This window comes from Ranitomeya imitator, chromosome 6 (assembly GCF_032444005.1).
Source record: "Ranitomeya imitator isolate aRanImi1 chromosome 6, aRanImi1.pri, whole genome shotgun sequence".
Lineage (NCBI taxonomy): Eukaryota > Metazoa > Chordata > Amphibia > Anura > Dendrobatidae > Ranitomeya > Ranitomeya imitator.
This window is the reverse complement of record NC_091287.1, coordinates 416,158,759-416,183,929: the sequence shown is the minus strand read 5'-3', so window position 1 is coordinate 416,183,929 and position 25,171 is coordinate 416,158,759. Positions and strand designations below refer to the sequence as shown.

Sequence of the window (25,171 nt, the reverse complement as noted above, 5' to 3'; positions counted from 1 at the left end):
CTGTACTCTGGTCTATGTCCGTCCCTGCTCCTTCTTTGTCATTAGTCATTTCCCACTCTGCTGTGTGTACCTCTGCCTTATCTTTCTGCTCTGTTCGCCACTGTCTGTGGCTCTTCTTCTCTCTGCTCAGTTCTACCACAACCTGTGGTTCTGTGTCTCTCAGCTTTTCTCTCAGCTCTGCTCTCTGACCTTGCTCCGCACTCTGTGGCTTTGCTCTGCGGCTCCGCTCCTTGCGGTTCCACCTGGCACCGCTCCTTGCGGTTCTACGTCTCCGCTCTTGGCTCCGCCTCCAGCGTCTCTGCTCTTTGCTCCGCCTCCAGCGTCTCCGCTCTTGGCTCTGCCTCCAGCGTCTCCGCTCTTGGCTCCACCTCCAGCGTCTCCGCTCTTGGCTCCGCCTCCTGCGGCTCCATCCTTGGCTCTGCCTTCTCCTTCTCTACTCTCTGCTCTGCCGTCTCCTTCTCTACTCTGCTCATAGCTCTGCCTTCTCCTCCTTCTCTTCTCTTAGCTCCGCCTTCTACTCGTACTCAGCCTCCTGCGATTCAGCTTTGCTTCCACTCTTGCTCTATCTTTATTCTGCAACTTTCCATACAGGTCTCTACCTGTTTCTTTATATTCTCCAGTCTGAACAGGTTCTTACCTGTTTCCACACATCCATCTGAATCCCAGTTCCTGCCAGAGTATCAGTCCTGTCTGCCAGTGCCAGCCGTGCCCGCCTGAGTGCCAGCCGCGCCCGTCTGCCTGCCTGTATCTCCGTCAAGCCAGTCCGCCCGTCAGTGCCTCTGCCATACTCGTCTGTCAGCCAGTGTCACAGCCGTGCCTGCCTGCCCGTGTCTTGTCCCCGGTGGGATCAGCATCCACAGTCCGACTCCACCCTGGAGTGGTACCTGGTAGCTTCCTATTGCACAAGTCTGACCTCACCATCAGAGGCTCCAGCGAACACCTAGGAAGCTACTTAGTTACGCCCCTTCCAGGGAAGTTCGGTCTGTGGTCCAGTGGGGCCACACCCCCAGGCGCCCGCGCCAACCAGTCTCGGTGCGAGCGTTACACAGTGCACAGGCGCCGGGAAAGGTCAGAGAGGCCCGGCACCTGCGCACTGCAGTACTTTGCTCTGCCCTCAAACAGGGCAGGGCAGACAAAGTACGCCTGCACCGGAGCCGCAGCGTGAAGACAAGAAGAGGACGTCATCCTATGAAGATGGGAGGTCCCGGACCGGACCGCGACACCCATCGGACCGGACCAGCAGCGGGACCGCCCCTGGGTGAGTATAATCTAACCTCTTATTCTCATCTTTCAGGATACATCGGGGGCTTATCTACAGCATTACGGAATGCTGTAGATAAGCCCCTGATGCCAGTGGGCTTAGCTCAACTTCCATTTTGGGGTGACAGGTTCCCTTTAATAATGTCCCGAGTCTCCCCCCTGTACAGCTCCCCTATACACAGCATGATGATCTCTTATACACAGTATAATGCCCCCTCACTGTATAGTACCACCCACACTTGATGATCTCTTATACACAGTATAATGCCCCCTCACTGTATAGTACCACCCACACAGTATACTGACGCCTTAGTAGCCCCCAAACTGTTTGATGGCTCCAACACTGTATAATGACCCTCACACTGTAATCTCCACACTGTATGATGGCCCTCTAGATAGCCTCCATATAGGATAATGCACCAGATCGTCCTCAATATAGTATAATGCACCAGATAGTCTTCAATATAGTATAATGCACTCCCCATAGGCAGACTCTGTAATAAGAAAGCACCCCCATATAGGCAGACCCTGTAATAAGGCAGTACCCCCATAGGCAGACCCTGTAATAAGGCAGCCCCCATAGTCAGACCCTGTAATAAGGCAGCCCCCATTGTCAGACCCTGTAATAAGGCAGCACCCCCATAGTCAGACCCTGTAATAAGGCAGCACCCCTCTAGGAAGACCCTGTAATAAGGCAGCCCCCATAGTCAGACCCTGTAATAAGGCAGCATCCCCATAGGCAGACCCTGTAATAAGGCACCCCCCCATAGTCAGACCCTGTAATAAGGCAGCCCCCATAGTCAGACCCTGTAATAAGGCAGCACCCCCAGTCAGACCCTGTAATAAGGCAGCACCCCTATACGCAGACCCTGTAATAAGGCAGCCCCCATAGTCAGACTCTGTAATAAGGCAGCACCCCCAGTCAGACCCTGTAATAAGGCAGCCCCCCCATAGGCAGACCCTGTAATAAGGCGGCAGATCCCCATAGGCAGACACTGTAATAAGGCAGCACCCCTATATGAAGACCCTGTAATAAGGCAGCACCCCCATAGTCAGACCCTGTAATAAGGCAGCATCCCCATATAGGCAGACCCTGTAATAAGGCAGTACCCCCATAGGCAGACCCTGTAATAAGGCAGCCCCCATAGTCAGACCATGTAATAAGGCAGCCCCCATTGTCAGACCCTGTAATAAGGCAGTCCCCCCATAGTCAGACCCTGTAATAAGGCAGCCCCCCATAGGCAGATGCTGTAATAAGGCGGCAGATCCCCATAGGCAGACACTGTAATAAGGCAGCACCCCTATATGAAGACCCTGTAATAAGGCAGCACCCCCATAGTCAGACCCTGTAATAAGGCAGCACCCCACAGGCAGACCCTGTAATAATGCGGCAGATCCCCATAGGCAGACACTGTAATAAGGCAGCACCCCTATATGAAGACCCTGTAATAAGGCAGCATCCCCATATAGGCAGACCCTGTAATAAGGCAGTACCCCCATAGGCAGACCCTGTAATAAGGCAGCCCCCATAGTCAGACCCTGTAATAAGGCAGCCCCCATAGTCAGACCCTGTAATAAGGCAGCCCCCATTGTCAGACCCTGTAATAAGGCAGCACCCCCATAGTCAGACCCTGTAATAAGGCAGCACCCCTCTAGGAAGACCCTGCAATAAGGCAGCCCCCATAGTCAGACCCTGTAATAAGGCATCATCCCCATAGGCAGACCCTGTAATAAGGCACCCCCATAGTCAGTCCCTGTAATAAGGCAGCCCCCATAGTCAGACCCTGTAATAAGGCAGATCCCCATAGGCAGACCCTCTGATAAGGCGGCAGATCCCCATTGGCAGACCCTGTAATAAGGCGGCAGATCCCCTTAGGCAGACCCTGTAATAAAGCGGCAGCACCCATAAAAATAAATACTCACCCCTCTTCTTCCTGGTTCCTGCGCTGCTCCTGCTGACTCCTGACAGCGGGCGCCGGGCAGTGACGACATCGCACCTGCTGTCAGTGTCGGCGACGTCAGACGCCGACACTGACGGGGATGATGGGAGGAGTGTAGCGCTCCTTCTCCCATCAATGCGATCAGCTTTATCGGCTAAACGCCGATACAGCTGATCTTCCGATGATGGCAGGGGGCCCACTGCTGGCACCGGGCCCCCCGGCTGCTCAGGGGCCCCATAGCGGCCGGGTGGAAGAGCAGGGAGATCGATTCTCCCTGCTCTGCCACAGAATGTAACTGTATAGGCGCGCACAGCACAGTTACAGTAGCGTAGCTTCGGGTGGGCCCCCTAAGAGCACCAGGCCCAGGGCGCCCGCACCCTCTGACCCCCGATAGCTACGCTATTGCATTGAGCCCATAGTCAATAAACTTGTGCAGCCAACGTCAAGGGAGCGGTGTACAGTCTATTGTCGATGGAAGTCTGCGACGTGCTAACCGGCAAAGAGGGCCACAACGACCAGTCCTCCACACGGCCCCCGTATCTGTGCCCACGCTCGATACTGAGCTTAGCGGAGCTCACGGCCCTTCCTCTGCTGCTGGTCTCAGTGGCGTGCTCGTGTGTTGCCGACCGTGGTACGTTGTGATGCTGCTGCACACCAAGCGGAGCACGCTGTGCACACACCTGCTTTTCCACCACCGGCGGGAAACTGCCCGTCGCTATGTGCGCTTTTTTGTTTACTATGCCCCCTGCTTCCGGGTGAAGAGGTCTGTCCAGTTCCCTATTCTTTCACCCGGACAACCTGGGACGCAGCCTTAACAGTTCCGGACCCGGCACAGCACAGGTGCCCGCAGCCCGGTCTCCCTCTTACACGGGAACCTGCTCTCAGCAGGCGCTCACAAGCCACCTCTCAACAGGACCCCAAAGGACTCCGTGGCCATCTTGGTGCCGGGGGTCTCCATGGAGACCATCAGAACGCAATCTTGTTCTGAGGGAAGCCCCCTAGCGATGCTTCTCTATGCCGCTGTCACTACTGACAGACGCATCAGAGGGGTTAATTGCCCATAATCGGTGCTAGCACCAATCGTGGACGTTGTTGCTGGTGTAAGCTGTCCCCCGCACGCGATCGCCGCGGCGCTCAGCGTGAGGTCGCGGCGCCGTACTAATACTGCTTTGGACAGAAATGCACTTCCTGAAGAGCAGAACTAGTATGGCGCCTGTCGCGAAGGGGTTAAAGAGGTTTTCCTTTCAAACCAATAAGTTTGCAGTCACTCTCTGTGACTGCAGACTTATGAATCCCCCCAGTTCATGCACTGTGCACTACAGGCCTTCGCCACTTTCTGAGCTGTGACCTGAGGGTATGTATGAGTTCTACATACAGTTTTATGATAACAGAAAATGTGCAATCTGCATTCGAACAAAATTTGACAGGTGCATAAGTATGGGCACCCCACCAGAAAAGTGACATTAATATTTAGTAGATCCTCCTTTTGCAAAAATAACAATAAAATGAGTTCCTGGATCCTGGATGAAGGTATTTTTGACCATTCCTCTTTACAAAACAATTCCAGTTCAGTTAAGGTTGATGGTCGCCGAGCATGGACAGCCCTCTTCAAATGATCCCACAGATGTTCAATGATATTCAGGTCTGGGGACTGGGATGGCCATTCCAGAACAGTGTCATTGTTCCTCTGCATGAATGCATGATTAGATTTGGAGCGGTGTTTTGGATCATTGTCTTGCTGAAAGATCCATCCCCTGCGTAACTTCAACTTTGTCACTGATTCATGAACATTATTGTCAAGAATCTGCTGATACTGAGAGGAATCCATGTGTCCCTCAACTTTAACAAGATTCCCGGTGCCGGCATTGGCTACACAGCCCCAAAGCATGATGGAACCTCCACCAAATTTTACTGTGGGTAGCAAGTGTTTTTCTTGGAATGCTGTTTTTTGGCCGCCATGCATAACGCCTTTTTGTATGACCAAACAACTCAATCTTGGTTTCATCAGTCCACAGGACCTTCCTCCAAAAAGAAATTGGCTTCTTCAAATGTGCTTTTGCATACCTCAGCCGACTCTGTTTGTGGCGTGCTTGCAGAAACGGCTTCTTTCGCATCACTCTCCCATACAGCTTCTCCTTGTGCAAAGTGCGTTGTATAGTTGACCGATGCTCAGTGACACCATCTGCAGCAAGTTGATGCTGCAGCTCTCTGGAGGTGGTCTGAGGATTGTCCTTGACTGATCTCACCATTCTTCTTCTCTGCCTTTCTGATGTTTTTCTTGGCCTGCCACTTCCGGCCTTAACAAGAACTGTACCTGTGTTCTTCCATTTCCTTACTATGTTCTTCACAGTGGAAATTGACAGGTTAAATCTCTGAGACAGCTTTTTGCATCCTTCCCCTGAGCAACTATGTTGAATAATCTTTGTTTTCAGATCATTAGACAGTTGCTTTGAGGAGCCCATGATGCCACTCTTCAGAGGAGATTCAAACAGGAGAACAACTTGCAAGTGGTCACTTTAAGTAGCTTTTCTCATGATTGCATACACCTGGCTATGAAGTTCAAAGCTCAATGAGGTTAGAAAACCAAAAAAAGTGCTTTAGTAAGTCAGTAAAAAGTAGGTAGGAGTATTTAAAACAAGAAAATGATAAGGGTGCCCATACTTATGCACCTGTCAAATTTTGTTTGAATGCAGATTGCATATTTTCTGTTAGTACAATAAACCTCATTTCAAGGCAGAAACATTACTGTGTCCAACAGTTATTAGATATATGAAACTGAAACAGCTGTTGCAAAAAAAACAATTTTTATAAAACATTAAGCTTAAGATTAATAGGGGTGCCCAAACTTTTTCATATATCTGTACTCTTGGTCAGGGCCAATCTAATGGGCATGACATTGCTCTACTCTTGTATTGAGCAAAACCACGCCCCATCTAGTGATACGGCTGTGCAATGGGCGTGGCTAACAAGAAGCCGTGGCCTCACTCCATACAAATGTATGGAATCTGAGGCCGCAACCCCCAGGCCATGAATATGTTTTGCTTTCTGTGGCCCCTCCTCTGTCTCAAACTGCTACTCATTCCGCCCCGTCGTCTCACAGATTGCCCCCATGGCCCCTTCGTCTCACAGACTGCCCCCATGGCCCCTTCATCTCACAGATTGCCCCCATGGTCCCTTTCTCACAGACTGCCCCCATGGCCCCTTCGTCTCACAGATTGCCCCCATGGCCCCTTAGTCTCACAGACTGCCCCCATGGCCCCTTAGTCTCACAGACTGCCCCCATGGCCCCTTTCTCACAGACTGCCCCCATGGCCCCTTTCTCACAGACTGCCCCCATGGCCCCTTAGTCTCACAGACTGCCCCCATGGCCCCTTCGTCTCACAGACTGCCCACATGGCCCCTTCGTCTCACAGACTGCCCCCATGGCCCCTTCGTCTCACAGACTGCCCCCATGGCCCCTTCGTCTCACAGACTGCCCCCATGGCCCCTTCGTCTCACAGACTGCCCCCATGGCCCCTTCGTCTCACAGACTGCCCCCATGGCCCCTTTGTCTCACAGACTGCCCCCATGGTCCCTTCGTCTCACAGACAGCCCCCATGGCCCCTTCGTCTCACAGATTGCCCCCATGGCCCCTTCGTCTCACAGATTGCCCCCATGGCCCCTTTGTGTCACAGACTGCCCGCATGGCCCCTTCGTCTCACAGATTGCCCCCATGGCCCCTTCGTCTCACAGACTGCCCCATGGCCCCTCAGTCTCACAGATTGCCCCCATGGCCCCTTCGTCTCACAGACTGCCCCATGGCCCCTCAGTCTCACAGATTGCCCCCATGGCCCCTTAGTCTTACAGATTACCCCCATGGTCCCTTTCTCACAGACTGCCCCCATGGCCCCTTAGCCTCACAGACTGCCCCCATTCTCTCACAGACTGCCCCCATGTTCCCTCTTTTTGTCACGCACTGCCCCATGTCCTCGTTTTCTCACAGACTGCTCCCTGTGATTTTACAGCCTTCTGTCCTCCTTTCCTCAGCTCCCACAGAGCATCAGTCTCTTCCTCTCTTCTTTTCCCATTCCCCACAGCACTCACTAGGGCGCACACAGTACAGTACGGCGCCTCACAGCTGTCAGCCTGAGCCAATCACTGCTTCAGGAAGGGAACGCAGAGCAGTGATGTCACACGCAGTAGGCGGTGATCGGTGCAGTGTTTGCCGGTTACCATGGTGTTCTGTCCTCAAGCACTGCTCCTGTAACCGGTTACCAGCTGCTGTTGTGCGGTCAGGAGGTACGATGTGCGCCCGCTGCCGCCCGGCACCGCTTACGAGTTCTGTCGGTCCCGTCCCCTCGTGCTCCTACATTCAGAAGTTATTACAGCTCAGCTCAGTGTGATCTCAGCGCTGCCTTATGAATCAGAGGAGCCTTGTGCAGCGCCCCCTGCTGCGCCTCTGTGTAAGTGCAGGGGTGCACTGTGTATAGCACAGGTGTGTGCAGGGGTGTACTGTGTATAGCACATGTGTCTGCTGGGGTGTACTGTGTGTAGCACAGGTGTGTGCTGGGGTGCACTGTGTATAGCGCAGGGGTGTGCTGTGTATAGCACAGGTGTGTGCAGGGGTGTACTGTGTATAGCACAGGTGTCTGCTGGGGTGTACTGTGTGTAGCACAGGTGTGTGCTGGGGTGTACTGTGTATAGCGCAGGGGTGTGCTGTGTATAGCACAGGTGTGTGCGAGGATGTACTGTGTATAGCACAGGTGTGTGCGAGGGTGTACTGTGTATAGCACAGGTGTGTGCGAGGGTGTACTGTGTATAGCGCAGGGGTGTGCTGTGTATAGCACAGGTGTGTGCGAGGATGTGCTTTGTATAGCACAGGTGTGTGCGAGGGTGTACTGTGTATAGCACAGGTGTGTGCAGGGGTGTACTGTGTATAGCACAGGTGTGTGCGAGGGTGTACTGTGTATAGCACAGGTGTGTGCGAGGGTGTACTGTGTATAGCACAGGTGTGTGCAGGGGTGTACTGTGTATAGCACAGGTGTGTGCAGGGGTGTACTGTGTATAGCACAGGTGTGTGCAGGGGTGTACTGTGTATAGCACTGGTGTGTGCGAGGGTGTACTGTGTATAGCACAGGTGTGTGCAGGGGTGTACTGTGTATAGCACAGGTGTGTGCAGGGGTGTACTGTGTATAGCACAGGTGTGTGCAGGGGTGTACTGTGTATAGCACTGGTGTGTGCGAGGGTGTACTGTGTATAGCACAGGTGTATGCAGGGGTGTACTGTGTATAGCACAGGGGTGTGCTGTGTATAGCGCAGGGGTGTGCTGTGTATAGCACAGGTGTGTGCTGGGGTGTACTGTGTATAGCGCATGGGTGTACTGTGTATAGGGCAGGGGTGTGCTGTGTATAGCACAGGTGTGTGCAGGGGTGTACTGTGTATAGCACAGGTGTGTGCTAGGGTGTACTTTGTATAGCACAGGTGTGTGCAGGGGTGTACTGTGTATAGCACAGGTGTGTGCAGGGGTGTACTGTGTATAGCACAGGTGTGTGCAGGGGTGTACTGTGTATAGCACTGGTGTGTGCGAGGGTGTACTGTGTATAGCACAGGTGTATGCAGGGGTGTACTGTGTATAGCACAGGGGTGTACTGTGTATAGCACAGGGGTGTGCTGTGTATAGCACAGGTGTGTGCAGGGGTGTACTGTGTATAGCGCAGGGGTGTACTGTGTATAGCGCAGGGGTGTGCTGTGTATAGCACAGGTGTGTGCGAGGGTGTACTGTGTATAGCACAGGTGTGTGCAGGGGTGTACTGTGTATAGCACAGGTGGGTGCGAGGGTGTACTGTGTATAGCACAGGTGTGTGCAGGGGTGTACTGTGTATAGCACTGGTGGGTGTACTGTGTATAGCACAGGTGTCTGCAGGGGTGTACTGTGTATAGCACAGGTGTCTGCAGGGGTGTACTGTGTATAGCACAGGTGTCTGCAGGGGTGTACTGTGTATAGCACAGGTGTCTGCAGGGGTGTACTGTGTATAGCACAGGTGTCTGCAGGGGTGTACTGTGTATAGCACAGGTGTCTGCAGGGGTGTACTGTGTATAGCACAGGTGTCTGCAGGGGTGTACTGTGTATAGCACAGGTGTCTGCAGGGGTGTACTGTGTATAGCACAGGTGTCTGCAGGGGTGTACTGTGTATAGCACAGGTGTCTGCAGGGGTGTACTGTGTATAGCACAGGTGTCTGCAGGGGTGTACTGTGTATAGCACAGGTGTCTGCAGGGGTGTACTGTGTATAGCACAGGTGTCTGCAGGGGTGTACTGTGTATAGCACAGGTGTGTGCAGGGGTGTACTGTGTATAGCACAGGTGTGTGCAAGGGTGTACTGTGTATAGCACAGGTGTGTGCAGGGGTGTACTGTGTATAGCACAGGTGTGTGCAGGGGTTTACTGTTTATAGCACAGGTGTGTGCAGGGGTGTACTGTGTATAGCACAGGGGTGTACTGTGTATAGCACAGGTGTGTGCAGGAGTGTACTGTGTATGCAGGGGTGTACTGTGTATAGCACAGGGGTGTGCTGTGTATAGCACAGGTGTGTGCAGGAGTGTACTGTGTATAGCACAGGGGTGTGCTGTGTATAGCACAGGTGTGTGCGAGGGTGTACTGTGTATAGCACAGGTGTGTGCGAGGGTGTACTGTGTATAGCACAGGTGTGTGCGAGGGTGTACTGTGTATAGCACAGGTGTGTGCGAGGGTGTACTGTGTATAGCACAGGTGTGTGCGAGGGTGTACTGTGTATAGCACAGGTGTGTGCGAGGGTGTACTGTGTATAGCACAGGTGTGTGCGAGGGTGTACTGTGTATAGCACAGGTGTGTGCGAGGGTGTACTGTGTATAGCACAGGTGTGTGCGAGGGTGTACTGTGTATAGCACAGGTGTGTGCAGGGGTGTACTGTGTATAGCACAGGTGTGTGCAGGGGTGTACTGTTTATAGCACAGGTGTGTGCAGGGGTGTACTGTGTATAGCACAGGGGTGTACTGTGTATAGCACAGGTGTGTGCAGGAGTGTACTGTGTATAGCACAGGGGTGTACTGTGTATAGCACAGGTGTGTGCAGGGGTGTACTGTGTATAGCACAGGGGTGTACTGTGTATAGCACAGGTGTGTGCAGGGGTGTACTGTTGTGAATTCTGTGGTCAAGCTCCCTCCTGTGGTCATGAGTGGTACTGCGGCTGGTTCTGTCCATGAGCTTCCTTTGGTGGATGTGAGTGGGGCTCCGGCTTCTGAGTTTCCTTCCTCAGGTGACAAGGTTAAGTTGTTAGGTTCTGCTCTATTTAACTCCACCTAGTTCTTTGTTCCTGGCCTCCAGTCAATGTGCCAGTATTGGTCTTGCTCTCTCCTGGATTGTTCTTGTGGCCTGTCTGCCCTGCATAAGCTAAGTTCTGCTTGTGTTACTTTTGTTTGCTATTTTTTCTGTCCAGCTTGCTATATTGGTTTGTCTTGCTTGCTGGAAGCTTTGGGACGCAGAGGAAGCACCTCCGTACCGTTAGTCGGTGCGGAGGGTCTTTTTGCGCCCTCTGCGTGGTTGTTTGTAGGTTTTTGTGCTGACTTCAAAGCTATCTTTCCTATCCTCGGTCTATTCAGTAAGTCGGGCCTCACTTTGCTAAAATCTATTCCATCTCTGTGTTTGTATTTTCATCTTTACTCACAGTCATTATATGTGGGGGGCTGCCTTTTCCTTTGGGGAATTTCTCTGAGGCAAGGTAGGCTTATTTTTCTATCTTCAGGGCTAGCTAGTTTCTCAGGCTGTGCCCGAGGCGCCTACGTCTGGTCAGGAGCGCTCCACGGCTACCTCTAGTGTGGTGTGATAGGATTAGGGATTGCGGTCAGCAGAGTTCCCACGTCTCAGAGCTCGTCCTATGTGATTAGCAACTATCAGGTCATTTTCTGTGCTCGTATTCACCAGGTCCATTGTGGTTCTGAATCACCAGTTCATAACAGTGTACTGTGTATAGCACAGGTGTGTGCAGGGATGTACTTTGTATAGCACAGGGGTGTACTGTGTATAGCACAGGTGTGTGCAGGGGTGTACTGTGTATAGCACAGGGGTGTGCTGTGTATAGCACAGGTGTGTGCGAGGGTGTACTGTGTATAGCACAGTTGTGTGCAGGGGTGTACTGTGTATAGCACAGGGGTGTGCTGTGTATAGCACAGGTGTCTGCAGGGGTGTACTGTGTATAGCACAGGTGTCTGCAGGGGTGTACTGTGTATAGCACAGGTGTCTGCAGGGGTGTACTGTGTATAGCACAGGTGTCTGCAGGGGTGTACTGTGTATAGCACAGGTGTCTGCAGGGGTGTACTGTGTATAGCACAGGTGTCTGCAGGGGTGTACTGTGTATAGCACAGGTGTCTGCAGGGGTGTACTGTGTATAGCACAGGTGTCTGCAGGGGTGTACTGTGTATAGCACAGGTGTCTGCAGGGGTGTACTGTGTATAGCACAGGTGTGTGCAGGTGTCTACTGTGTATAGCATAGGTGTGTGCAGGGGTGTACTGTGTATAGCAGAGGTGTATGCAGGGGTGTACTGTGTATAGCACAGGGGTGTGCTGTGTATAGCACAGGTGTGTGCAGGGGTGTACTGTGTATAGCGCAGGGGTGTGCTGTGCATAGCACAGATGTGTGCGAGGGTGTACTGTGTATAGCACAGGTGTGTGCGAGGGTGTACTGTGTATAGCACAGGTGTGTGCAAGGGGTGTACTGTATATAGCACAGGTGTGTGCAGGGGTGTACTTTGTATAGCACAGGTATGTGCAGGGGTGTACTGTGTATAGCACAGATGTCTGCAGGGTTGTACTGTGTATAGCACTGGTGTGTGCGAGGGTGTACTGTGTATAGCACAGGGGTGTGCTGTGTATAGCACAAGTGTGTGCGAGGGTGTACTGTGTATAGCAAAGGTGTGTGCGAGGGTGTACTGTGTATAGCACAGGTGTGTGCAGGGGTGTACTGTATATAGCACAGGTGTGTGCAGGGGTGTACTTTGTATAGCACAGGTATGTGCAGGGGTGTACTGTGTATAGCACAGATGTCTGCAGGGTTGTACTGTGTATAGCACTGGTGTGTGCGAGGGTGTACTGTGTATAGCACAGGGGTGTGCTGTGTATAGCACAAGTGTGTGCGAGGGTGTACTGTGTATAGCAAAGGTGTGTGCGAGGATGTACTGTGTATAGCACAGGTGTTTGCGAGGGTGTACTGTGTATGGCACAGGTGTGTGCAGGGGTGTACTGTGTATAGCACAGGTGTCTGCAGGGGTGTACTGTGTATAGCACAGGTGTCTGCTGGGGTGTACTGTGTATAGCACAGGTGTCTGCAGGGGTGTACTGTGTATGGGACAGGTGTGTGCAGGGGTGTACTGTGTATAGCATAGGTGTACTATGTATAGGACAGGTGTGTTCAGGGGTGTACTGTGTATAGTACAGATGTCTGCAGGGGTGTACTGTGTATAGCACTGGTGTGTGTGCGAGGTTGTACTGTGTATAGCACAGGTGTATGCAGGGTTGTGCTGTGTATAGCACAGGTGTGTGCGAGTGTGTACTGTGTATAGCACAGGTGTGTGCGAGGGTGTACTGTGTATAGCACAGGTGTGTGCGAGGGTGTACTGTGTATAGCACAGGTGTGTGCGAGGGTGTACTGTGTATAGCACAGGTGTGTGCGAGGGTATGCCGTGTATAGCACAGGTGTGTGCAGGGGTGTACTGTGTATAGCACAGGTGTGTGCAGGGGTGTACTGTGTATAGCACAGGTGTCTGCAGGGGTGTACTGTGTATAGCACAGGTGTGTGCAGGGGTGTACTGTGTATAGCATATGTGTACTGTGTATAGGACAGGTGTGTGCAGGGGTGTACTTTGTATAGCACAGGTATGTGCAGGGGTGTACTGTGTATAGCTCAGGTGTGTGCCAGGGTGTACTGTGTATAGCACAGGTGTGTGCGAGGGTGTACTGTGTATAGCACAGGTGTGTGCAGGGGTGTACTGTGTATAGCACAGGTGTGTGCAGGGGTGTACTGTGTATAGCACAGGTGTGTGCAGGGGTGTACTTTGTATAGCACAGGTATGTGCAGGGGTGTATTGTGTATAGCATATGTGTACTGTGTATAGGACAGGTGTATGCAGGGGTGTACTTTGTATAGCACAGGTATGTGCAGGGGTCTACTGTGTATAGCACAGGTGGGTGTGAGGTTGTACTGTGTGACTTTGAATTAAATAGGCTAAAGACACAAAGACCTTATTTTACCTTGCCCACAGTTCATGAAAACACTGGCGCCATTTTGAAGAATTTGGCTGAAAAACTGCAATGAATACCACTAGACAAAAAAGAAAAAGTGACTTAAAATAAAAATGTTTAGAAAATGAAACATATATGCTAGCCACCTTAGGGAGAGACCCAAGTTGGGCTAAATGTAGCGGGACGAAAGAGACCGAAAAGCCCTCTACTTAAAGGAAATACATAGTGGATGCTTTCCTGAAACGGAAAGTACTTGCAAGCAGCATAATAAAAAGAATAGCAGGTTTACCCAGAATCCTTTGCAGTAGGCGGAGCTATGCAAATCATCTCTTTCCTAGAAAATGAAAGGGACCAATTCATTAAACCCTTCAAGACATCCGCTGTACATGTACTGCACCGCAGGAGGTACGCTCCTTCAAACTGCTTCATATGTATGGCATGATGATCGCGTGGGCTCACGCCGAGCGCCGTCGCAATTAATTGCGGGTGTCTGATCTGTAGGAGAGCTGTCACCCTGCAGCAACGCCTGCGATTGGTGCTAGTGATGGTTGCAAGTGTTTTATCCCCTTTGATACTGGAGCGCCCCCAGACACAGGGCCACGCGTTTTCGGTACCGGGCCTCTCTGGTTCGGTTCTCAGGCTGTCACGGTGGCTAAACCCGGTCCGCGACCCTGCTAAGGGGCGTCCAATGAAGGTGGTGGTACAGTCTGTCAGTAGTTCGTGACGCCACCCGTGGTGTTCGGTCAGGGTGACCGACGCTGCTGTGGTGTCTGTTGTGAATTCTGTTGTCGGGCTCCCTCCTGTGGTCGTGAATGGTACTTTGGCTGGTTCTGTCCATGGACTTCCTCTGGTGGGTGTTTCTGAGTTTCCTTCCACAGGTGACGAGGTTAATTCGTTAGCTGGCTGCTCTATTTAGCTCCACTTGGATCTTTGCTCCATGCCACCTGTCAATGTTCCAGTATTGGTCTAGTTCTCTCCTGGATCGTTCTTGTGACCTGTCTTCCCAGCAGAAGCTAAGTTCCTGCTTGTATTTTCTTTGGTTTGCTATTTTTCTGTCCAGCTTGCTATTTTTATTGCTGTCTTGCTTGCTGGAAGCTCAGGGACGCAGAGGGAGCGCCTCCGCACCGTGAGTCGGTGCGGAGGGTCTTTTTGCGCCCTCTGCGTGGTCTTTTTGTAGGTTTTTGTGCTGACCGCAAAGCAACCTTTCCTATCCTCAGTCTGTTCAGTAAGTCGGGCCTCACTTTGCTAAATCTATTTCATCTCTGTGTTTGTATTTTCATCTTTACTCACAGTCATTATATGTGGGGGGCTGCCTTTTCCTTTGTGGAATTTCTCTGAGGCAAGGTAGGCTTTATTTTTCTATCTTCAGGGCTAGCTAGTTCCTTAGGCTGTGCCGAGTTGCATAGGGAGCGTTAGGAGCAATCCACGGCTATTTCTAGTGTGTGTTGATAGGATTAGGGATTGCGGTCAGCAGAGTTCCCACGTCCCAGAGCTGGTCCTGTATTATCAGTAACTATCAGGTCATTCCGTGTGCTCTTAACCACCAGGTCCATTATTGTCCTGACCACCAGGTCATAACAGTACAGGTGGCCCAAAGTACTAATGCATCTCAATAGAGGGATAAAAGAAGTTCTGAGACCATTTTTTTTTCTTTGCAGTGTGTTTTGTCTCTCTTTTCCCCTTTACCTCTGGGTGGTTCAGGACACAGGTGTAAACATGGACATTCAAGGTCTGTCCTCTTGGATGAATAATCTCACTACAAGGGTACAAAACATTCAAGATTTTGTGGTTCAGAATCCGATGTCAGAGCCTAGGATTCCAATTCCTGATTTGTTTTTTGGTGATAGATCTAAGTTCTTGAATTTCAAAAATAATTGTAAATTGTTTCTTGCCTTGAAACCTCGCTCCTCAGGTGACCCTGTTCAACAAGTAAAGATCATTATTTCTTTGTTACGTGGTGACCCTCAAGACTGGGCATTTTTCCTTGCGCCAGGAGATCCGGCATTTCGTGATGTTGATGCGTTTTTCCTGGCGCTTGGATTGCTTTATGACGAACCTAATTCAGTGGATCAGGCAGAGAAAATCTTGCTGGCTCTGTGTCAGGGTCAGGATGAAGCGGAGATATATTGTCAGAAGTTTAGGAAGTGGTCTGTGCTCACTCAGTGGAATGAATGTGCCCTGGCAGCAATCTTCAGAAAGGGTCTCTCTGAAGCCCTTAAGGATGTCATGGTGGGATTTCCCATGCCTGCTGGTCTGAATGAGTCTATGTCTTTGGCCATTCAGATCGATCGACGCTTGCGTGAGCGTAAAGCTGTGCACCATTTGGCGGTACTATCCGAGCATGGGCCTGAGCCTATGCAATGTGATAGGACTTTGACCAGAGCTGAACGGCAAGAACACAGATGTCGGAATGGGCTATGTTTTTACTGTGGTGATTCCACTCATGTTATCTCCGATTGTCCTAAGCGCACTAGGCGGTTCGCTAGGTCTGCCACCATTGGTACGGTACAGTCTAAATTTCTATTGTCTGTTACTCTGATTTGCTCTTTGTCATCCTATTATGTTATGGCATTTGTGGATTCAGGCGCTGCCCTGAATTTGATGGACTTGGAGTATGCTAGGCGCTGTGGTTTTTTCTTGGAGCCCTTGCAGTATCCTATTCCATTGAGAGGAATTGATGCTACGCCTTTGGCCAAGAATAAGCCTCAGTACTGGACCAAATTGACCATGTGCATGGCTCCTGCACATCAGGAGGATATCCGCTTTCTGGTGTTGCATAATCTGCATGATGTGGTCGTTTTGGGGTTGCCATGGCTACAGGTTCATAATCCAGTATTGGACTGGAAATCTATGTCTGTGTCCAGCTGGGGTTGCCAGGGGGTACATGGTGATGTTCCATTTTTGTCTATTTCGTCTTCCACTCCTTCTGAAGTTCCAGAGTTTTTGTCGGATTATCGGGATGTATTTGATGAGCCCAAAGCCAGTGCCCTACCTCCTCATAGGGATTGCGATTGTGCAATTAATTTGATTCCTGGTAGTAAGTTTCTTAACGGCGGATTGTTCAATTTATCTGTGCCAGAACACGCCGCTATGCGGAGTTATATAAAGGAATCCTTGGAGAAAGGCCATATTCGCCCGTCGTCATCACCGTTAGGAGCAGGGTTCTTTTTTGTGGCCAAGAAGGATGGTTCTTTGAGACCTTGTATTGATTACCGCCTTCTTAATAAAATTACAGTCAAATTTCAGTATCCTTTGCCGTTGTCTGATTTGTTTGCTCGTATTAAAGGGGCTAGTTGGTTCACCAAGATAGATCTTCGAGGGACGTATAATCTTGTGCGTATTAAACAAGGCGATGAATGGAAAACAGCATTTAATACGCCCGAGGGCCATTTTGAGTACCTGGTTATGCCATTCGGGCTTTCCAATGCTCCATCAGTATTTCAGTCCTTTATGCATGACATCTTCCGAGAGTACCTGGATAAATTCCTGATTGTGTATTTGGATGATATTTTGGTCTTTTCGGATGATTGGGAGTCTCATGTGAAGCAGGTCATAATGGTGTTCCAGGTCCTTCGTGCGAATTCCTTGTTTGTGAAGGGGTCAAAGTGTCTCTTTGGAGTTCAGAAGGTTTCATTTTTGGGGTTCATTTTTTCCCCTTCTACTATCGAGATGGACCCTGTTAAAGTTCAGGCCATTTATGATTGGACTCAGCCGACATCTGTGAAGAGCCTGCAAAAGTTCCTGGGCTTTGCTAATTTTTATCGGCGCTTCATCGCTAATTTTTCTAGTGTTGCTAAACCGTTGACTGATTTGACCAAGAAGGGTGCTGATGTGGTCAATTGGTCTTCTGCAGCTGTAGAGGCTTTTCAGGAGTTGAAGCGTCGTTTTTCTTCTGCCCCTGTGTTGTGCCAGCCAGATGTTTCGCTTCCGTTTCAGGTTGAGGTTGATGCATCTGAGATTGGAGCAGGGGCTGTTTTGTCGCAAAGAAGTTCTGATGGCTCGGTGATGAAGCCATGTGCTTTCTTTTCTAGAAAGTTTTCGCCTGCTGAGCGTAATTATGATGTTGGTAATCGAGAGTTGTTGGCCATGAAGTGGGCATTCGAGGAGTGGCATCATTGGCTTGAAGGAGCCAAGCATCGCGTGGTGGTCTTGACAGATCACAAGAATTTGACTTATCTTGAGTCTGCCAAACGGTTGAATCCGAGACAGGCTCGATGGTCGTTATTTTTCTCCCGTTTTGATTTTGTGGTTTCGTACCTTCCGGGCTCTAAGAATGTGAAGGCTGATGCCCTGTCAAGGAGTTTTGTGCCTGACTCTCCGGGTGTTCCTGAGCCGGCGGGTATTCTCAAAGAGGGGGTAATTTTGTCTGCCATCTCCCCTGATTTGCGGCGGGTGCTGCAAAAATTTCAGGCTGATAGACCTGACCGTTGCCCAGCGGAGAAACTGTTTGTCCCTGATAGATGGACTAGTAGAGTTATCTCTGAGATTCATTGTTCAGTATTGGCTGGGCATCCTGGAATCTTTGGTACCAGAGATTTGGTGGCTAGATCCTTTTGGTGGCCGTCTTTGTCACGGGATGTGCGTTCTTTTGTGCAGTCCCGTGGGACTTGTGCTCGGGCTAAACCCTGCTGTTCTCGTGCCAGTGGGTTGCTTTTGCCCTTGCCGGTCCCGAAGAGGCCCTGGACGCATATTTCTATGGATTTTATTTCGGATCTCCCCGTCTCTCAAAAGATGTCGGTCATTTGGGTGGTTTGTGATCACTTTTCTAAGATGGTCCATTTGGTACCTTTGTCTAAATTGCCTTCCTCCTCTGATTTGGTGCCATTATTTTTCCAGCATGTGGTTCGTTTACATGGTATCCCGGAGAACATCGTTTCTGACAGAGGTTCCCAGTTTGTTTCGAGGTTTTGGCTATCCCTTTGTGCTAGGATGGGCATTGATTTGTCTTTTTCCTCTGCTTTCCATCCTCAGACAAATGGCCAAACCGAACGAACTAATCAGACTTTGGAAACATATCTGAGATGCTTTGTTTCTGCTGATCAGGATGATTGGGTGTCCTTTTTGCCGTTGGCTGAGTTCGCCCTTAATAATCGGGCCAGCTCGGCTACTTTGGTTTCGCCGTTTTTCTGCAATTCTGGTTTCCATCCTCGTTTCTCTTCAGGGCAGGTTGAGTCTTCGGACTGTCCTGGTGTAGATACTGTGGTGGATAGGTTGCAGCAGATTTGGACTCATGTGGTGGACAATTTGACATTGTCCCAGGAGAAGGCTCAATGTTTCGCTAACCGCCGGCGCTGTGTGGGTCCCCGACTTCGTGTTGGGGATTTGGTTTGGTTGTCGTCTCGTTATGTTCCTATGAAGTTTCCTCTCCTAAGTTTAAGCCTCGTTTCATTGGTCCGTATAAGATTTCTGAGGTTATCAATCCTGTGTCATTTCGTTTGGCCCTTCCTGCTTCTTTTGCCATCCATAATGTGTTCCATAGGTCGTTATTGCAGAGATACGTGGCGCCTGTGGTTCCATCCGTTGATCCTCCTGCCCCGGTGTTGGTTGAGGGGGAGTTGGAGTATGTGGTGGAGAAGATTTTGGATTCTCGTATTTCGAGACGGAAACTCCAGTACCTGGTCAAGCGGAAGGGTTATGGTCAGGAAGATAATTCCTGGGTTTTTGCCTCTGATGTTCATGCTGCCGATCTGGTTCGTGCCTTTCATTTGGCTCATCCTGGTCGGCCTGGGGGCTCTGGTGAGGGTTCGGTGACCCCTCCTCAAGGGAGGGGTACTGTTGTGAATTCTGTTGTCGGGCTCCCTCCTGTGGTCGTGAATGGTACTTCGGCTGGTTCTGTCCATGGACTTCCTTTGGTGGGTGTTTCTGAGTTTCCTTCCACAGGTGACGAGGTTAATTCGTTAGCTGGCTGCTCTATTTAACTCCACTTAGATCTTTGCTCCATGCCACCTGTCAATGTTCCAGTATTGGTCTAGTTCTCTCCTGGATCGTTCTTGTGGCCTGTCTTCCCAGCAGAAGCTAAGTTCCTGCTTGTATTTTCTTTGGTTTGCTATTTTTCTGTCCAGCTTGCTATTTTTATTGCTGTCTTGCTTGCTGGAAGCTCTGGGACGCAGAGGGAGCGCCTCCGCACCGTGAGTCGGTGCGGAGGGTCTTTTTGCGCCCTCTGCGTGGTCTTTTTGTAGGTTTTTGTGCTGACCGCAAAGCAACCTTTCCTATCCTCAGTCTGTTCAGTAAGTCGGGCCTCACTTTGCTAAATCTATTTCGTCTCTGTGTTTGTATTTTCATCTTTACTCACAGTCATTATATGTGGGGGGCTGCCTTTTCCTTTGGGGAATTTCTCTGAGGCAAGGTAGGCTTTATTTTTCTATCTTCAGGGCTAGCTAGTTCCTTAGGCTGTGCCGAGTTGCATAGGGAGCGTTAGGAGCAATCCACAGCTATTTCTAGTGTGTGTTGATAGGATTAGGGATTGCGGTCAGCAGAGTTCCCACGTCCCAGAGCTGGTCCTGTATTATCAGTAACTATCAGGTCATTCCGTGTGCTCTTAACCACCAGGTCCATTATTGTCCTGACCACCAGGTCATAACAGGTGTCCGCTGGGGTGATGGAATGGCAGCTGGATGGTATACCTTCCCACAGGTGAAGTATGTCCCCAGGGCTTCCCAGTAAGGTGGATGGTGATGGTGTGAGGTGCAGTCAATAACGAGGACACAAGGTTGCAGTCTCTTTACCTCTTTACTGAAGGCTTCAGGATCCTCAATCCAGAGTACGTTTAACAGGGCTCTCAGAGACCGGCTGGTCCGATGGGCACATCCAGAGTTTCCCTCGCAGATGGAAATCGTTGCCTACCAATAGCGCCTGTGTGTTGTAGTCCTTCCCTGCTGAGCATTCAGAATAGTCCTCACAACTGCTGTTCTCATTCGTTCGTTCTCTACAGCTCTCTCTCTCGTTCTTTTGTTCCAGATGTTACTAGTTTCTAACGTCCCCCAGGTATGTTATGGATAGGACGCCACCCGTTTGACGGGAAGGCTTGGAGGTCTTCCGGGACCCTAGAGACGCCCCTCTCCCAATGTTGCCCCCTATGTCTTCGTAGGTGTAAAAGGTAGACAGCCAACCTATAATCAACTGTCCAGCGGATTTGAAGTAAGGCCTGAAGTCAGTTACTCCTACGGTGATCCGGCCACCGACTACGTGCCTCAGTAAGATGTTGCCTTCCTCTCTCGGCACGACTCTAACTGGCTCTCCTTTGTGCTGATCTCGTTTACACGGTTCCACAATATTCTTCCCTTCTTGTCTCTCTCTTAGGATACCGCCGCAAGGTGTGCAGGCGCGGTTCCGTTACGTTCTGTTCTGTCGCTAGGCACCTGCCAGGTTCCCACGCCTGACAGGGACCCCCCTGTGCTTTCTCCCTGCAACACCCCCTGCCACGGGATGTTGCCTGGTTCCAACCCTGTCAGCTTCTGACTAACTTCCTCCCCAGCCCCTAGTTTTACCAGTGTGAGGAGTGGCCCAATAAATAAAGCCTTTTTCTCCCCCTAGTGGCCGGAGTGTGAAGTGTAATGTGTTCTGGTGATACCTGGTCAGGAGAACTCTTTAGTGCCATCGGACGTACCGCTACTCGCCTTGGGGCCATACTGCAACGACCAGGTCTCTGGGGCGCTGCAATACCACTGTCAATAATGACAGCGACATCGATCAGCTTCGCAGAGGGAGGGAATTCGGGAATTTCCTCTGATCCAGTTGCTCAACGATCGTGTTGTGATGATAGTCTCTATGGTGACCCCGGGCAGAAAGATCGCTATAGGGTCATGCAGGTATGGTGGCCTGTAAGCTCCTGCTAAGGCCTCTTTCACATTTCCGTTTTTTACAATCAGTCACAATCCGTCAAAATGTTGAAAAGACGATCCTGTGCAGATTGTAAAAAACGGATGCACTGGATCTGTTTTTTTGTTGGATCCGTGGAGGCAGTTGTTGCCAGAATTTAAGGCTATGTGCACATGTTGTGTATTCGTCTTCGCCGTGTTTTTTTCGCTGCAAAAACACATACACAACACAACCCATGTTAAAAATAATTAAAAAAATAAAAAATCGTGATATTCTTACCTTCCGGCGGCCCCCGCAGCCTTCCCGATGCTCGCGATGTTCCCGGTAGCTCCCGTTCACAGTGATGCCTTGTGAGACAAGGAACTGTGATGACATAGCGGTCTCGCGAGACCGCTACATCATTGGGTTCTTGTCGCAAGACATCACTGGGAACAGGAGCTGCCGGAGCATTGTGAAGGCTGCGGGGGCCGCTGGAAGGTAAGAATATCACGATTTTTTTAATTATTTTTAACTATTATATCAATAGTAAAAAGAGAGAGTGAGAGAGAATTTCCCTGGCTGGAAATTCTTCCAGGCATGCTCAGTTTCAAAAGACGGCATCCGTCGCTGAATTCCTGCTTTTGACGTCAGCGACGGATCCTGCGTCCATAGGCTTCCATTATAGCCAACGACTGACGGCGCAGGATCCGTCACTGGGCGATTTTCCGACGTACACAAAAAAACGTTTCTATGTGCGTTGTCTCTGCCCGACGGACAGCGATTTTACGACGGATCCAGCGCACGACAGATGAAATGGAAGGCCATTCGTCACAATCCGTCGCTAATACAAGTCTATGAGAAAAAAACCGATCCAGCAGAAACATTTGCTGGATCCGTTTTTCACATAACGATGTATTTTGACTGAAACAAAAAGAAAGAAGTGTGAAAGAGGCCTTAGAGCAAGAGTTGACACACGTCCTGACTGCCTGCGAGACACTAATCTGATGCTCTGCAATGCAAAAGTATTGCAGAGTATTAGATCACCTGTCATGCCAGGGAAAGTTGACGTCCCTTCCTGGGTCAAGGTAGAAAAAAGTATGAAGAAAGGTTTTCAAAAATTGTAAAAATATTTAAACAATCACTAGAATAAACTAAAAAAACTGAAAAAATATTAATGCTATATACACTGCTCAAAAAAATAAAGGGAACACTAAAATACCACATCCTAGATATCTCTGAATGAAATATTCCAGTTGCAAATTTTTATTCATTGCATAGTGGAATGTGTTCTGAACAATAAAACATAACAATTACACTGGTGAACACAATTAGGTCAGACAACTGTTCTTAACTAATTTTTGGATGCTGAATCCAGAAATGATCTCAGTTTTTCTGAGACCCATTCTATTGTGGTTCTGGCTGAGCACCTGCACGCGGGTCTGTGGTAATAGAGGGGGCAGCATGACCTCCAGTTAGGTGTAGTCAGGGGAAGGCTGGTGAGGCAGCTGAAGAGAGGGGTCTCATTTTTATCGTTACTATATGGCTACATTTCCTTCCCAGCGTCACCCCAGACTGCGCCTGTCGTCCTGCTTTCACACATTGCCAGGACAGGATGGGGAAGACAGGATCTGAGGAGGGGAATGGGGTCTGTATGCAAAGTCTGGATCAGACCAGGCCATCAATCCGCAGAAATGTTTCCTGGATTTCTGTGGAGCAGACGGTCCATCCATGTGTATAAAAGACAGCGCTCTATGTACAATCCCTGGCTGCTCCGCGCACCAAACAGGGGGCCCCCATAGACCAGCACACTGCTCTCCTGAAATACTCTGTGCTGCTGTCACCCTGCTCCCTCCACCACATATCTCCCAGAATCCTTGCTGCCTGCCATCCTCGGTGACCGTAAACTTGTCAGTATAAGGCTGCCTTCACACTATCAGTATTTGGTCAGTATTTTACCTCAGTATTTGTAAGCCAAAACCAGGAGTGGGTGATAAATGCAGAAGTGCATATGTTTCTATTATACTTTTCCTCTAATTGTTCCACTCCTGGTTTTGGCTTACAAATACTGATGTAAAATACTGACCATACTCTGCAGTCACCAACAAAATGGCCGCTCACTGGGTTCCTGAATATCATCCTCTCTAATCCCTTAGCAAACACCCAGAAGGGGAGGAGAGGAGACATCACACACGTCAGCAGACTCCGCCCATAATTACTGCAGTGCAGTAATGTGAGCTATTTGTACACTAGGTTTTTCTGAAATTTCAGCAGCTGCTCCCCGTAGTGTTTAAAAGTGGAAATTCCAAAACTTTTCAAATTATTTTTCATATTTTACTAAATTATAAACAAATGATAATATTTTTTAAGAAAATGTAATCATTAATTCTTTACATTTTTACAATTTCTGAAAAAATTTTTTTTGTGATGGCACCTTCCCTTTAAGGTACCGTCACATTAAGCGACACTGCCGCGATACCGACAACGATGCCGATCGCTGCAGCATCGCTGTGTGGTCGCTGGAGAGCTGTAACACAAACAGCTCTCCAGCGACCAACGATCCCGAAGTCCCCGGGTAACCAGGGTAAACATCGGGTTACTAAGCGCAGGGCCGCGCTTAGTAACCCGATGTTTACCCTGGTTACCATTGTAAAAGTAAAAAAAAAAAACACTACATACTTACATTCCTGTCGCGTCCCCCGGCCTCAGCTTCCCTGCACTGTGTAAGCGCGCTGGCCGGAGAGCAGAGCGGTGACGTCACCGCTGTGCTCTGCTTTACGGCCGGCCGGCGCTGACACTGGGGGACACAGGGAAGCTGACGCTGAGGAACGTGACAGGAATGTAAGTTTGTAGTGTTTTTTTTTTATTTATTTTTTTTTACTTTTACAATGGTAACCAGGGTAAACATCGGGTTACTAAGCGCGGCCCTGCGCTTAGTAACCCGATGTTTACCCTGGTTACCAGTGAAGACATCGGTGAATCGGCGTCACACACGCCGATTCAGCGATGTCAGCGGGAGATCCAGCGACGAAATAAAGTCCTGGACTTTCCCCAGCGACCAACGATCTCCCAGCAGGGGCCTGATCGTTGGTCGCTGTCAGGCCGGCCTCACACTCAGCGTTGAAAAATACGGTCCATATTTTACGGCCGTAATACGCCTCAAAATTAGAAATACGGTGATCCGTAAGAACTCCGTAGGCAAGGTGTGGTCGCGTATTTTGCGCATGTAATGTTGCGTATGTAATCCGTATGCCCACCGTAATGCGTATTTTTCACGCAACCTGACAAAATGGACATTTAACGGTTTTGGAGGGTGAAATTGATTTAAATTACCCTCATCAACCCTATTTAAGGCCTCTACAACAGGTGGCTCACTCCCATATGGTCATTTTGTGGTTTGTCAACTGTTGTAGTGTTGTGGTAACATTTGTACCATGTCTGACCACCTGCAGTTCACCCCAACGCAGCGGGTTTTGTTTAACTTGCTATTGTCTCGTCGGTTTGGGCACCCATACCCTGTGATTGTGGATCCGCGAAGGAGGAGCAGAAGAATGTGGGTGCATCCTCTTCTGACTAAACGCCTCACTAAAGGCCATTTTCATCGGCTATATACAGCTCTGCGGGAACACCCTGAAAAGTTTTATCTCTACTGTCGCATGACAATCCAAACATTTGACAGATTGTTGGAGATATTACGCCCAGGAATAACATTTCAGGACACAAGGCTGCGCCAAGCTATCTCCGCTGAGGAGCATCTTCTCCTCACGTTACGGTAGGTATTCTACATCCTCACATACTGTATGTTGATGATCTTTTTTTTCTTCCTTTTTTTGGTTTTAATCTGTTTTTTGCCGGAATATGTGTACATTATGTCCCAAGCAGATGTGACAAAGTGACGTAACTGTTATAGTTAAGCCTCTTAAGGACA

General features: G+C 49.9%; 1 protein-coding gene across 1 annotated transcript in view; it reads left to right on the top strand.

Moving 5' to 3' along the window:
- Window positions 1-7,406: 7,406 nt before the first annotated feature.
- Window positions 7,407-25,171, top strand: part of CCDC178 (coiled-coil domain containing 178) — a 787,921-nt gene continuing 770,156 nt past the window's right edge. Inside the window, exon 1 of the mRNA XM_069731267.1 lies at window positions 7,407-7,478. The gene's annotated coding sequence lies outside the window, so the exon portion shown is untranslated. The remainder of the gene's footprint in view (window positions 7,479-25,171) is intronic.